General features: G+C 31.8%; 1 protein-coding gene and 1 long non-coding RNA gene across 4 annotated transcripts in view; one reads left to right on the forward strand and one right to left on the reverse strand.

The window, feature by feature from the left end:
- Window positions 1-15,337, forward strand: part of LOC130904095 (sex peptide receptor) — a 258,893-nt gene that overhangs the window by 219,197 nt on the left and 24,359 nt on the right. The window lies entirely within an intron of this gene.
- LOC130904098 (uncharacterized) lies at window positions 1,836-6,165 on the reverse strand. Its single transcript, XR_009060812.1, has 3 exons — window positions 6,057-6,165; window positions 5,890-5,989; window positions 1,836-3,061 (listed from the first exon to the last, which is right to left on the reverse strand). It is a non-coding gene; the product is annotated as an uncharacterized LOC130904098 (long non-coding RNA).

Raw genomic sequence — 15,337 nt, forward strand, 5'->3', positions numbered from 1 at the left:
TTTTGAGTCTTAAAAGTAGCTGAGGGAATATAGAATCGTGCTAATTCAGGGAACTGTTTGGTCTATGTGCGCCAAGCATACCTCTCATTCGACTTGATCAAACAATTTGAGGATACTAGTTTAACACCGGAAAAACAATCTTTGAAGATATCAGTTGGGAACCACGCTGTAACTAGGTTTTTTATTCGCATAAAGCTCATTTTCACCTTGATGGAACTATAAATGAGAAAAACTGCTGTATCGCAACCGAAACACATTCATGAGAAGCCACTTAATTCTACAAAAATGTCTGTAGGGCAAGATTTATTGCCACACTTGGAAGAGTAATTACTTTCTTGTCGCAACGTTGAACTTAAAAGTACGCTGTTCTATTTCATTGCTATTCAATAAACATTACAGGGCCATTAAAGCTTCAGAAAAATTTTCCACCATACTACGCCATCAATATCGGTTTATTTATATATATTTTAGATAGTACGTCCCCCGTTCTACGTGGACAGCAGAAGTGACGCGACAAAATTTTCAATTGATGTATAGTATAGGAGCGTTCTACGTGCGAGACAGTACAGTGACTTGATAGAAACAGTGTGGCCACCATGTTTAACTTACATAGTGTCTTCTTTATGCCCGTAGTTTTTCGCAGAGCTTCGCAGTACAAAAAATAAATACTCATCTGAAACTGATGGACTTGAATTAAAAATGTTTTCGAGTCTGCCCGATTGCACTTTAAATCACCTTACCACTTTAATTAACGTTTCATTTTAAAAGGGCACTTTTCCCCATTGATGACTATAATCATACCTCTGCATAAAGGAGGAGATAAAAATCAAGCATCGAATTATTGCCCAATTGCACTCCTTTCCACGTTATCTAAGATTGGTCAAAAAGAGGCTTTTATCATTTCTGTTTAAATATAAAATACTTACTACTCATCAATTTGGGTTTTTAAGTAACAAATGCCCAAAGATGCTATATTCTTCCCCCTAAATAATGTCTACTCTGGCCTAAACAGCCATCACTCCATTACAACAACTTTTCGTGATATTTCTAAGGCTTTAGATTATGTTAATCATAATATTTGAACTAACAAATTGCAGTACTACGATTTCAGGGGAACCCCTCTCGCCTGATTTAAGTCGTACCTTACCAAAAGAAGTCAGCTTGTAAGGGTTGATACAACGATGTTTTCTTGCAAGCCATATGGAGTACCCCAAGGCTCAGTACTAGGCCCTATTTTGTTTCTTCTGTTTATAAACGACATCGCATATCTAGACATCAGTGGTGATTATGTCTATTTGCAGACGATACTATTTTCTTTTGGAGCAACCCTGATCGCACGGCTTTATAGGAACATATCTAGTGATCTTCTGTCTCAACGTTTCTAAAACCAAAGTTTTATCATACAAAAATACATTGCAGCCTTATTTATTAAATAACACCACCATTGATGTCATGGAATCTGTCAAATTATTAGTGCTTGTTGTGGACAATTCTTTGAAATGGGAATTACATATTTTGCCACCTTATCTAAAAAATTAAATTCCTCCTGTTTTGCCCTGAGATTAGTTTCCAAAGAACTGAATTTATCCACCTCATCAACACTCTGTTAGGAAGTTATTGAGTTGCATCCTCGATATGACCTTCCTTTCTGGTGTGCTTGTGGTGCAATTCAATTTGACCGAATCTTCAAACTACAAAAGAGAGCTGTTAGATATTCACTCGCACTAAACAGCAGGGCTCACTGCAGGGACTTCTTTAAAAGATTAAAAATTCTGATTCTTCCTTCTTTTTCATATTTAAATCCGTTTGCCTACTTCGTAAGTACGCTTCTCCAATTTCAGAAAGGACGTTGCATGGCTATCCACTTAGGAACGTGGAGCACGACCTTCACCTACCTACTTCACGCTCAGAATTAGTTAAGGGCTCAATATTTTACAATACACAATTACTTGTCAATTAAAACTTTCAAATCAACTAAACAGTCTATTAAACCAAAACTATTTCTTATAGAAATTGTTCAACATATGACCTGTTCACTATCTAGCATAGGGTAAGACGATGGTGGACTTGAGATACAGAGTTTTTTAATTCACTTAACTTCATATCCATGTAATTTCCTTCAAGAGCAATACAATCATTCCAACGCTTCTCCAACTTCTCGATTTCGTGCTGTGTGGCCAAATCTGGTCTATACGATGGATGAGGAAGCAAATTAACCTGAACCACTTTATTGATCCGAGTACCATCTTCCTTCAACTGGTTTTCCAGAAACCTTCGAATATTAGGACCATCATGTGAAGGTACACCATTTGCTAGAACCAAAAACTGGTATCTGTTTTCCATATTATTTAGATTCGGAAGTGCAGTTAGTTCCGGAAGAACCGTTATACGAAGAAGTTTCGCATATAGATCAATTGTTAAATTTCTCGCGAAAGAAATAAAAATCTTTAAAACTTCTCCTGACGATTCCTACCCAAACATTAATCTTTTTAGGGATCTGGGCGTTTTTATTTCTCACTCCAGTGGAGCTGTCTCGAGCCGAGTAACAATTGTGTAGTTCTGTAGATTTACTGCACCATTTAAACAAAACGTTGCTTTGTCTAAAGATACCACACTTTTTATAAAATTTTCCATCGCAATGCCTCACAAAATTCTAAACGTCTGTTTCAAGTATTTTAATTATGTAGTTTTTTCCATAAATTGATTATCAAGTTTATTTTGTTTTTTATTAAAATTATCTGTTTTTGAAAATTATTTTATCATAACAATGTATATTTATAGTTGTTTTATAATTCTGTTCAACTCTTATTATTTACTCTCATTTTATATACGTTGGTATACCCTCAAAATGCTTAAATTTCAATGGAGATCCAAATTCAACTTCTGAATATACAATTAAGGAGAAAACTATCAATTTCAGTTGATCGGCTTGAATGTTGATCGTAAAGTCTATTAAATACCCTGCAGGGTATTCAGTAGAATAAATTTCTTCTGCTTTTCTTAATTTCAATGACATTAGTCATGGAGTGGTGCGTGCCGTAAATCGAAAGAAAATATTGACCTGAAATAGGAAATTACAGTTTACAAATAATAATTTTTCCCTATCATTCTTATTCACATATATTCTTACTTTGGAAAAATATTTACTTAAAAACAATGAAATATTTAATGAACACAGATCAAAAATTATGCAATATTTAAGTACATTGGAACAACTTTTAAGTTAATGAAAAGTATGTTTCATTCTAGTTTACATTAAGTATATCTGTTGAAATTATAGCTGTTGTTGAGTACATACGATAGGCCATGTTCAAAAATATAATATGAGGATTTTAATCAGCTTTAGTTTCTGAGTTTTAACTATGTAGATGTACTATCGAAAAAACATGTACATCGAAGAAAAAATATCATAAAAAAATTAATCATTGTGGTCTAAAAATGGAATTAAATCGAGAATATTTTCTTGCGATGATTTTCTATGACTCTCAACGTGGATTAAACCAAAAGTAGTGTGCCTAACAACTCGCTTCGACTTCTGGTTATGAAGCACCATCTCTAGCCATCGTAAAAATATAACAATCTTCGAGATGATTTCGTAGTTCTCGCAAAATGGTCAGTTTTTTGCCATTCTTCCGTTATCGTAAATAATCCACACAACTGGAAGCCAAAACTTCTTGTTTTTATCCAAGAGCATACTAAAATAGATATTTTTCACAAACTCTGCTATAACTTTTCTATAATCATTGAGTTCACATATTCTCCGCATTTCTTCAATTTCTCATTTCTTGGAACTCTTGCTTTTTAGTTACTTCTAGGTGATCTATTGATTAATATAAATACGCAAATTGACAATGTCAATATCATATTTTGATAGAGACTGAAGTTAAGTTGAAACGTCAATTTTTTAACAATCTTTCAAAAATTATTGAAAAAAATTAATTTTAAAACAGAAGAGACCTAAAACCAAGAATATTTGGAAGGATAAATATATCAAAAGGTCTAAAGAATAAGAAATTAAAGAAATTATAAATATATATATATATATATATATATATATATATATAACGCCTCTAATGATTAACATATATATAGTTAAATGATAAAATTCAAAAGCAAAGCATCAAAAACTTAACCATAAAATTCGTGACAACAGACAAAAAGTTAAATTTTGTAAACTAGTGTTATCCATTATAATTTAAATAAATACTACTTGGGCATCTGAATGTTTTTTGACTTATGGTAATAAAATGGTTTAATAATACCTCTATACTTATAAACGAATGCAAATAATGTCTATAACTAAGAAAATATTAGGGTAGGCAGATACTTTTAAAATGTAAATTGCTTTGAAGCTTAATGTTACTTCCCAAGAAAAGCAGTGAGCAAGAAATATTGTAGAGTATAAAAGGATCAAAGAGCTAACAAAAAGAGTCTTATATATGGATGAAGTAACTTTAGTCTGTGAAAAATACTTTTTAAGAGATTAAATGAGAAACGGATATGCTTTTCCCGATTAATTGATCACACGAGAAATATTTGAACAACTTTCCTACAGTAAATGACATTACAAATAATAGAATAGAAACTATCGATCAGTATATTAAGTAGAAGTCAACTTGACTTCAATAATACAGTAATCTTTGTAAAATCTTTGTGAAGTTCGAATCGTGAAAATCAAAATAAATATTTAAAGTTTTTAACGTCAGTAGAGTTATAGTATTTTGAGAAGGACATGATACGAAGTAAGTTCTGTTTAAACTTGAACTAAGGTTACTGCAATAATAATTAACATAAAAAGAAACCAAATTAGGGAACTGAATATTTGCCGAATTATATTTTCAACTAAATTATTCACGCATTCATATTTTGTATCGATTTTGGGATAAAAACTGACGAAGAAGGATATTGAAACACGTCAACACCTTTCACTGATTCCAAGGAATCTAATAATTCACTCGAATGTTCCGAAATTTTTAATAAAGATAACGCATTATTACAAAGATGATTTCACAGAATAATACTAGTACGTTAGGAGCTTCTTTGAAGATAAATGGCGTCGTGAAAATTAAATCTGTTTATATCTGGCACTTTCAGTTTTCGGAAAATGACATATATGCAATTGATTAGAAAAACCCCTCAAGAATAATTCAATTTCTAAAAGTAAATGAAAACTATCTTTCTAATGATTTTCTTGTATAAAAATTCATTAGTAATCTGTCATTATACATGACACATCCCATCTACTTATACTCTGTATTATACAAATATCTTGGTGAAATCTTTCTTGTTCATCACTAAATGAGGAAAATGATCCAGATGAAAATATCCTTTTGCAACAAAAATATTTCAAACAACATAAGTTGAAATAGCTTGAAAGTTTAGTGCTCGAGTGTTACTGAAAAAATTTGTCATAATCAATACAAATACTTTTTTCTGTGTCTTGAAAATGATTTAATCCATTGTTTTAATGGAAATATCATCATTACGATATGATTTATTGATTAGTATAAATACAATAACGTCTGTAGTCCCAATAGTAAATTATTAAGCGGTTATCAATAACGTGAGATGATAAAGTAGAAAATTGGAACCAATATTTTCATCAAATTAGATTTCTGATATAAATAATAATGCAATAAGTAAGACTATAAATTGAAACATATGTAGTCTCCTAAAAACAATTTATAATAAAAATCGCTTTGAAAGTTCATAGAACTTTCAAACTGGCTTATATTTTTCACGTTTTTATCAATATGCAAATCTAGAAACTTGTTATAAAATCTAACATTAAATTTGTTATATTGTGTTTGTTGTAGTCTAGAAAATGGATATAATGAGTCTAACCGCACCCATGGTGGTGATATAAGTATGAATATCAAAATAAGTTACCTTATCTCGAACACTCCTATGAATACAAATATATACAATGTAACATGCCATTTTTAAAATATAACCAAACAGGAATTTGTTCTATTCTATTTGTTCCGTTCTGCTTAAAACAAAAGAAATCCATAGAAATTTTAGTGAACACAATAAAAAATCAATGAAATACTTACCAGCGAATATAAAGAATAAAATCACCAAAAATTTACTAAAATTTATTTTGATCCTTGTAGTGTAGATAGGTAGAGGAAGAATTCGATTCAATTACGAGGTTTTATTGAATTTATCGAATAAAGTAGGAGGTCGATAACAAATTAATTTCTTCAAAAACTCGAATATTATAATAAATAAATCCGAAGTGACTACTGTGCCACAATACGTGAACAAAGTAATATTCAAAATGTTTGGAGAAAAAAGTAACAAGCCGAATGGCTTGTTAAGACATGTAAGGCAATGACAGGATCCCATATCCCGTGAAGAGTTCGCGGCAATGTACTCGACTTCTTGTATTGTGAATAATACCCAAAGCAGCCTTCTAAAGGGTAAAAACCTTTTGAACTCTGCTAAAGTAGCTCTATAGAGGGATACCATAAGCCAGTTGACTGGATCATCGTAAAGTAAAGCTGTGATGACATTTTGGAGAACATTGAGTCTATATTCCTCGAACTTATACCGGGATATAATGTGATTCCCAATAATTTCACTGGTTCTGCAGAGCTAAATGTTATTTTTCAGCATAAGCTGATAATATCAGTGATGAGATTTGCATACCGATTTGAATTTAGACGTTCAAAGTCAGACCAAATAAATAATAATAAAACACTTTGATCCGACACTATTGGCTTTTATACCCCTGCATACAGTTTATTATCTAAGTTTGTTATAGAATCAAGACAGGAACTAGTATTCTAGTCTGCATGCGAACCAAGTACCTGAGACCTTACGCACGTCAAATGTTCTTCAAAATCTTCAAGTACTCACCATCATCATTCAAGTCTAGCTTCTAATCCTCTGTGATCAAAATAGATTTGTATCTTGTGTATAACTTATCCATGACATTCTGTAGCTGGTTGACAAATAAATCTAATTTGCCTTTACTTTCACTAATATCTAGAAATAATATTAATATGATGATATGTAAATATGGTTACACCGCCAAGTACGTTTCTAGAAGACTACTCTACAGTAACCAGATATAAATGAGTAACCTCTTAATTTGGTATACTATAAACTACATACGTATATCGAGCTAATGCTGTCTAATGCAGATTATATCAAATAAATTCTCATTCAAGAATACAGTATTTGTAAAACTTTTAGATGGAATACCGAGTGCTCAAATATTCAAAAAGCATCTTATCAATAGACGTAGAACCGTCTTCACAAGAAGTTTGTATTAACTCGTGAACTGAATTTGGCGTTTCCCTGATAATAAACCTATTTACTGATACACCATCAGACCATTACATTTTTTCTGCTTTTCGTGACGTTTTCTTTTTTTAAGACGGTTACTCTTTTCCATTACCACTCCATGGAATCTGTTTTGTTTGTGGGATCATAGTTTTATAACCATTATAGTTGATTTGATTACACATTCTTGCTCCTCGCGGCAAAGCACTAAAAATCGGTCACAACATCCTTCTCGACACTGATTTTCCTCTGCGCAGAGAATTCCAAGTACCCATCTGGCACTAATTTTCTCCATATTCAAATGCTCGTGTAGGATCCTTAGAATACTTGTCACAGTCACAAGACCTCCCGTACGTGGTTCATTTTCCAATGATTTATGAAAATAATGGACCCAAGTCACGGTAAACAGACTTCATTCTATTTTCAGTTTGTGTTGGTGTTAATCTTTTTTTAGTTACAAATTTGATAAAATAGCGAAATTCAATTTGCAACATTTTTCAATACAACTAGACTGAATGGTGCTCTATCTATAATAAAATGGATCGAAGTAGCAAATTGAAAATTTACGTACAGATTATTAAGACCTGTTACTGACGCGTGCATAAAGATTTTTGCGAACACATTTACTATATATAGCTAAGAACTCATGGACCGCTACGTAGTATACCTGTATATATCAGGAAAAAGCTGTATCAAAAACTAAATTTGATCATTATAAACGGGAAATACATTTGAAGTTATTGTACTAACAACTACAGAAAACAGGAAAAAACATTGAAAAGTAAAATTTTATAACTACATGTTAACTGTTGTTTTTAATGCAAACTTTATTCTAAAATCAATATGCTACCATCAGTATCTTGTCACAAAAATTGCTCGTCCCTATATTCCGCGATTATACGACGTCAGTTTCGGTCGTAAAATTACTGATTGGCAAATTTATATCGTTACTCCAACAGAAATTTATCCGATAAGGTAAAAGCTTCCTCGCTTCAATTGATAGTCTGGGACCACCAATCCTGATAGTTCCATTATCGTAGATTTAAAACCAAAATTAGAAAGGATAAGGGTAATCGATGTAATTTATCGTAAATAAGCTTGAATACATTATATATTATTGAAAAGCCGTTATGTTTTACCGTAATTGCTAATTTAATTTGATGCAAAATTATTCAAAAATATTTAATACGTGTAACGAGCATACATACAGTGTAAAAATGAAGTTTTAAACATTATTTTATTTAACTTTATAAGCATACAATTACGTACAAATTATTTGCGTATTCTATAAAAAAATTATCAGTTTGCTTCTTTATTGACGCCTGAAGAGTATCTAGCCAAGTACATCGAACGAATCAGTATCTTCAATTTAGTTTGTGCAAGCATGGAGTTAAGATTATTATTTGATAGGGACTTAATTTAAATTTAATATATACCCGAGAATATTTGAATTGACTTCAAAAACTGACAGTATTGTGACTCTCAGAGAAGAAAAAGATTCATTGTATGCTAATTATTTTTCTGGTTTGATAACTTTTCAGTAGACAAATCAAAGTTAATTAAATTTAGTAGATAAGTAATATATCTAATTGGAGTTAATCGTAAATATATATCAAGTTTCACATGTAAAAAAACTTAATATCATGCCTAAAAGTATGTATCTGTGCTAAATATATTCTTGTTCATGTGTTAATTATAGTTCTTTTTCTAATTAGTAATTGTGACTAAAGTGAGCTTCTCAATAATGTTCCCAACACGTATAATGACATAAACCGTGAAGCCAGCTATATTATGTTATTAGAATTTAAAGTATTGTGGATGCGGAGGGCACATCATATTTTTTTATATTGCTTTTATAATCTGTTTAAATTTGTTGTGGCCGTTTTTATAGAGGCAATGTTTAAGAGGCCTTTCTATTTGCTTAGGGCAAATTAGAGATTTCGTACATTCTGAATATGAATATGAATATGATTATATAGTATATATAAACAGCCGTAGAAGTCAGTAAATAATCCTATATATTATCAGAATAGTAGAAAATTAACGGCGTTTTCAATTTAATTAGTATTTATATAAATTTACCCCACAGTAATATAATAAATAAATAAAAAAATATTACAAGAAAGTCTAGTAACAGCGCATTATTTGTAAAGAATTCGCCGAGGAAGAACAAAACTGGAGAATAGAAATACATAAATAGAAAAAGAAAAAGAAAATAGAAAATAGAAAAAGAAAATAGGGGGAATGCGCAAAAGTTAACTTATAGTGCGGAAGGGGTATTATCGCCTCACTCCATCTCTATCCAAGACAGGTTCGTACTCATAAAAATATAAAAGCGTAACAATAGCAGGTAATGGATTTATTGTGAAAAAAAAATAATATCGATCATTTGATACATTTATTTCATTTTAATCGATAAATATTTTATATTCAATATATTAAATAAATCAATTTGTCTGAATTAAAATAAAATCAGGAAAGTGATGAATTTGCAAATTAAAAAAAATATCAACATCTACAAAATATATATAGATATAGAATTTTGGTTTATACAAATCTTTTGATATTTTTCCACCACATAAATTCAAGTTTTGAAGGTATTTTACTAAAAATCTCGATATATAAATAACAAAATTCTTTGTAAACTCAGACAAATTGGCAAAATCTGGCAATTCAATCTCAGAGCATTCAATTGAATTATTTCCAATATCATTCGTATTTTTATTTTCTCGTTGGTGGGAGATGAATGGATGAACCTCTAAAAGTATTTCAAAAAAACAATTGTGCAGAGCAGATAACATCTCTTTTAGATAGAGCGTGGAAGCCAATTAACTCTTTATGTTGCTTCAATCCATATATTCTTCTTAAAATAAACATTAATCACTGAGAGACTTTTACGCGTTTTCACACATATTTTATATGATATGTTGGATTATTATGGTTTCTTTGACACCGCCTATTTAAAACATAAAAATCGAAGAGTGGCACTTTCTTCTGTCCTGAACAATATTTGTGATTAAGTTATAAATAAATGTTATGGTATATTTGCAAAGTATTAATCCGTATTTTCTATATTGGAAACATTTGTCAAATATACTTACCTTAACTTAAGCAAATTTAAATTTAAACTAATACTATTATAATTAATATATGTATGTAAGCATAATACAAGTTATAAAACATATATTTGAGGTAATAATTGAAAATTTTTTAACTTCGAACGAGTTCGGTCCATACTATTCAGTAACTTTGAAGTTAAACATACTAATAATTGAGTAATTTCTTAATAACTTACCTATGAAAGGTTACATGAGAATAAGTTTTATATATTCCACTTACTTAACGCACTAAGACGTTTTATGTCTTCTTACCAGATGTGATCTGTATGAGTACTTGATCAAGACTAAGGCTACCATTATACTAGGATGCTAGCATCCGGCATGCTGGCACCTGGGAGGTTAGCGGGGCATTAAATCAAATGGGAGCGATTAGACTAGGGATGGCAGTATCGGATGTTAAAACAGCCACCCGGAGGCTCGATTTTGTGCATCCCGGCTAGGATGCTGAAATGCGAGCAGCCGGTCGCTTTTACATCCCGGGATTCACAAAATCGGTTGTGGGGCATTGGTTCAAATGCAGCGCATTATACTAGGATGCTAGCATATGAGCAGGCGCTCTATTTGACATATGCGCCCGCACGCAGTTTGATCACGTGAGGACCTGAGACTGCTGTCTGCAAATCACGTGTCGTCTCGAGTCGAGTAATTACTGTGTCTAGTACAGTATATCTTTAGTGTGTTTTGCGATGGAAAGTGAAATGTTTGATGACGTGAGTGAAAGTGGGTGACATAGGAAATGCTCCTTCGGAAGGCTTCTCTCTAGAAGAAGAACCAAACAAAAAGAACTAGAATTAAAGAAGAAAAAGAAAGAGGAAAGAAAGAAGTGGAAAAACAAACAAAACCGCCCACAAGATTGACAAAATGAATGCATGGAAATCTTTGAGGATTTTGAAGAGTTGACACAGTTTAAAAAAGATAAAATCGGTAAGTAATTCTTTTCAATAGTATCTCCGCTAAGTTTACCAGCATTCTACTTTTAGAATTTAGTTTATTTACATATACTGCATAGTCATGCAATATATGTATGTCAAATAAGAGTGTGTCTGTATATTATACTTTTAAAAAGAAAACATGTATACATCAGGAAAACAAAAACAAGTATTTTGTTAACGAATTTCCCATATAGGGAAGAGCTAATAACGTAGGTTTCATGATAAGATATTTAAACATATGCTTTTGCAAACATTCAACTTTTTATGTTTTTCAAATGCAACTTGACTCATTCATAAATAGTAAACTTGATGGTGTTGGTTTTCTTATAACTTATACGGTCCCACTGCCATGGAACGGCTCCCTCTTCAGAAACAAAGTAATTAGCGAATTTGTCCCTCAGCTTTGTTGCTTTTCTAGGTTGCTCACAATGTTCTAGATCAATATCATACAAACCATCCATATTTAAGCAATCTTCAACTCTACTCTACCTTTCACAATGTTCTCACACAAAGAGATGTCAACATCCATCGGGCGGTGAAAAATACGCCATTTTTTAGTTAATATACCAAAAGAGCATTCAATGTTTCTTCTTGAACGACAGAGAAGGTGATGGAAAATTCTTTTTTTTTTCTGAAAGTGATTTTCTTGTATACGACCTTAGGATGTTGTTAGACAGCCCAAATCCTTCATCAGCTACAAACACAAATGGCATTGCATCATTGCATGTTCAGCGATCTTTCCTGAAGCAGTTTATAAAATGTGCTTCCTTTCCACACTGTAGAATCTGCAGACTTTCCGTATGCACCAACGTCAATATAGGTAAATTTGTAAGAAGCCTCACACATTGCAATTAAAACTAAGGAGAAATAGTTATAATACAATTAACCACTGTTTTTTGGTTTGTTTGCCATCAATAGCCCCAAGGCAATGAGGGAAATTAATTTTCTCATAAAATGGTGTTGCCGTTATTAACCAAAACTTTTCACAAAACTCTGGAAAGCATATAGGTTTGAGGTTTTTCCAAATTGCGTTGGTAACTTCCCGCACAATCCCAGATATAGAAGGCTGGCTCACCCGATACTGATATCCTAAGCCATTGATTTTCCAGTAGCGAGATACCTGTAAAGAAATAAAAAATTCAAGCATACTCTATGTTAATGTAAATTTGCGCTGTTTCTAATACATTACTGTTTTAATGCGTATTTTTTTATTTCAGCCAAAATTATCATGAAAAAATGGAAACATGTCCGAGGTAGCTATGCGAGGGAGATTGTCAAAAGGAAATCTGAACAAAAATATGGCTCTGAAAGTAAACCTCGAAAGCAATACATGTACTTTGAACAACTTCGCTTCCTAGATCTTATAACCAAAAAAAAACTCGGATTAAATTATTCATTCCAATGAGAATGCCTCCGAAACAGAATTAGAAACTACAGAATTGTTGGAAGATGAAACAATAACTACCGAAAAAAATTACAAACAGATAAAAACACAGCAAGACGATGAGTTAATTGAAGTATTAAAAAAGAGAGTCATCAGTGGTGAGGTGCAAGAGAAAAGTGAAGAAACTGATGGGGACAAATTGGTTTCACTGTCTTTGTTACCAGAGATGAAGCTTATACCACAGGAAAGGAAGTTAAAAGTTCGATCAGATATTCTCTCGGTGATAGCTAATGCACAGGCTCCATCGGCGCCATATATCCCCCCCCACTCATTGGCCCCCTCAACAGTCAAATCCTAACCAGCCTCCGTTCGGTTTTCCAACCATACATTTTCAATCAAACAATCCTTCTCATTTATTAACAACCCATCCTACTTAACATCCACACCCAACGGCTTATGCCTCTTTTAATCAACAAAACCAGTTTCCTACTTTTGATCCTCAAAATATGAATAACATAACCCAACCTCAACAATCAAATTCCCGCCCCACTAGCACCTTTTCTACCTCCACAGACTCGTTATTGAATTCCCCCTATGATTCATCTAATTCCAGTAATTTAACTTATTTGGGGTAACTGTATTAAAACCAAGTTATAAAAACAACTTATGACACAATCAATTTACATTTAACTTGAGTATTGTATGATGTCAAAGTATTCTACCAAATGATTTGAACTTTGAGTGGTGTAGTTGTTAATTACGTTAAGTTGTAAACTTTAAGTTAAACTGGAACTTTATAAAACGTCACACACCTACGAATTAAAGCAATTTTTCAACTATTCCTTCATGTGCTTTTTCTTTTAGTTTAGAAACTCTGTGCATGTAGTCTACGTAAATGTAAAAATAATTATTATGGTGTATCTTACCTCAGAGTTATGACTAGTTTCTCTTCGGGTGAAATTGGTCTAAGGAATCTTGTATCTTGTTTAGATATGTCGCTTTGGATGTAGCCTAGAAACTCTTTGAAAGAAGGAAGTGACATTCTAAAGTAATAAAAAATCTTGTTTCACCATTGCACAGTTCATCAAACAATGTAATATACAGGCTTTTAACACGACGGACAACTAAAAAGGTCCACACTAAACTTCATTTTTGCACTACGCCTTCTTTTCTTAATTACGTGTAGTAACATCAGCAACAACATCTCTTCATACGTGGGGGTCATATTGACGACTGGCAAAAAATTAAAATAAAATAGCAGTCTGGGATGCTAGTATCCCAACACAAATTCGACTCAAAGTGGGATGCACCGTTTATTTCATTGCATAGTTGGAATCAGCTTGAATTTCTCATTGCAATAATATAGAGTTGCGATGTGTTTCGAGGGGTATTTGAAAAGTTATACCGAAGTCGTTTGCGCATTATGAGAACGTCCACCAATATTTCTTGCTCTTCCGCGAAGACGTGGCATTTTTTTGTAGAAATAAAATACTATGAAAAATACACAACAACCAATGTAGGTAACTTCTAAAAGTGAAAGTTTCCAGTACTAAACAAATATTGTAATTATGATTTCATTTCTTAGTTTTGTATATTCACTATTTCCAGTAAAGTATAATTAAAAATGAGATATAATTTTGAAATTGTATCTGTCGGATTTCTTTGGAAAACGTTCTAACATCAACAACAATTTAAAAATTATTGATAAAACATTATCTAGTTGATTAAATTGTGAATCTAAGATATTCCCGATCCCCCTTGAATACACACAAAAAATTTCATCAAAATCGGTCCAGCCGTTTAGAAGGAGTTTAATTACAAACACACGTTCAAAAGATTTATATATATAAAGATTGAAATGATGGCTTATATTTTAAAAGATGATTGTTGAAATCACTCAGACACGACACGACACTGGTCAGTTAGTCTATTAGGAAATGAAATGTACAGTTGGAAAATTTTAAATTTACTCTTAGTTTATTAGATAAATATTAAATGTGAAATTTTCCATCTGAAATAGGTTTCCCTCTAGAATTAACGGGAAAGTTCATTAGCGCGAAAAATTTAGCATGAATATGTAGGACAAATTAAGTTTTAGTTTAACTTCGGTCTCTGAAAACCAACCAAGAGTTCGAAAAATATCAATTTTTCAAATTTCTATTTAAAACTTAATTTTTTCATCATTGTTCTGATAATTTTTTCATATCGTGGTATTATCGTTTCCACCTTAATAGTGGCATTAATTAAAACTAGTTAAAAAAATTTATTTCGTTTGTTGTTTTGTTCTAAACAAATAGAGAGCTTTAATATTTTATATTCTTTTTTCACAATTTTATTCTTCTAAGATGGTTCTTCTAATTATGGCTTTTGAAAAGAAAATTTTTCCTTGAATAAATTTCATAAATTTTTTTTATTCATGATTTAACTGTCTCTACCGCCCCCGAATGCCAAGTCATCCTTAACCTTTTGTTGTGAGCGTATAGAGAAGGCGCTGTTTTTTCTTGCATATACCAATTTTCAATAATTCTTCGCAAAACGTTATTATCAAGATCCACTTTTTTGATGTTTTATATTTATTATGTTAGCTATGATTAATACACAATAGTACA

This window comes from Diorhabda carinulata, chromosome 2 (assembly GCF_026250575.1).
Source record: "Diorhabda carinulata isolate Delta chromosome 2, icDioCari1.1, whole genome shotgun sequence".
Classification (NCBI taxonomy): Eukaryota; Metazoa; Arthropoda; class Insecta; order Coleoptera; family Chrysomelidae; genus Diorhabda; species Diorhabda carinulata.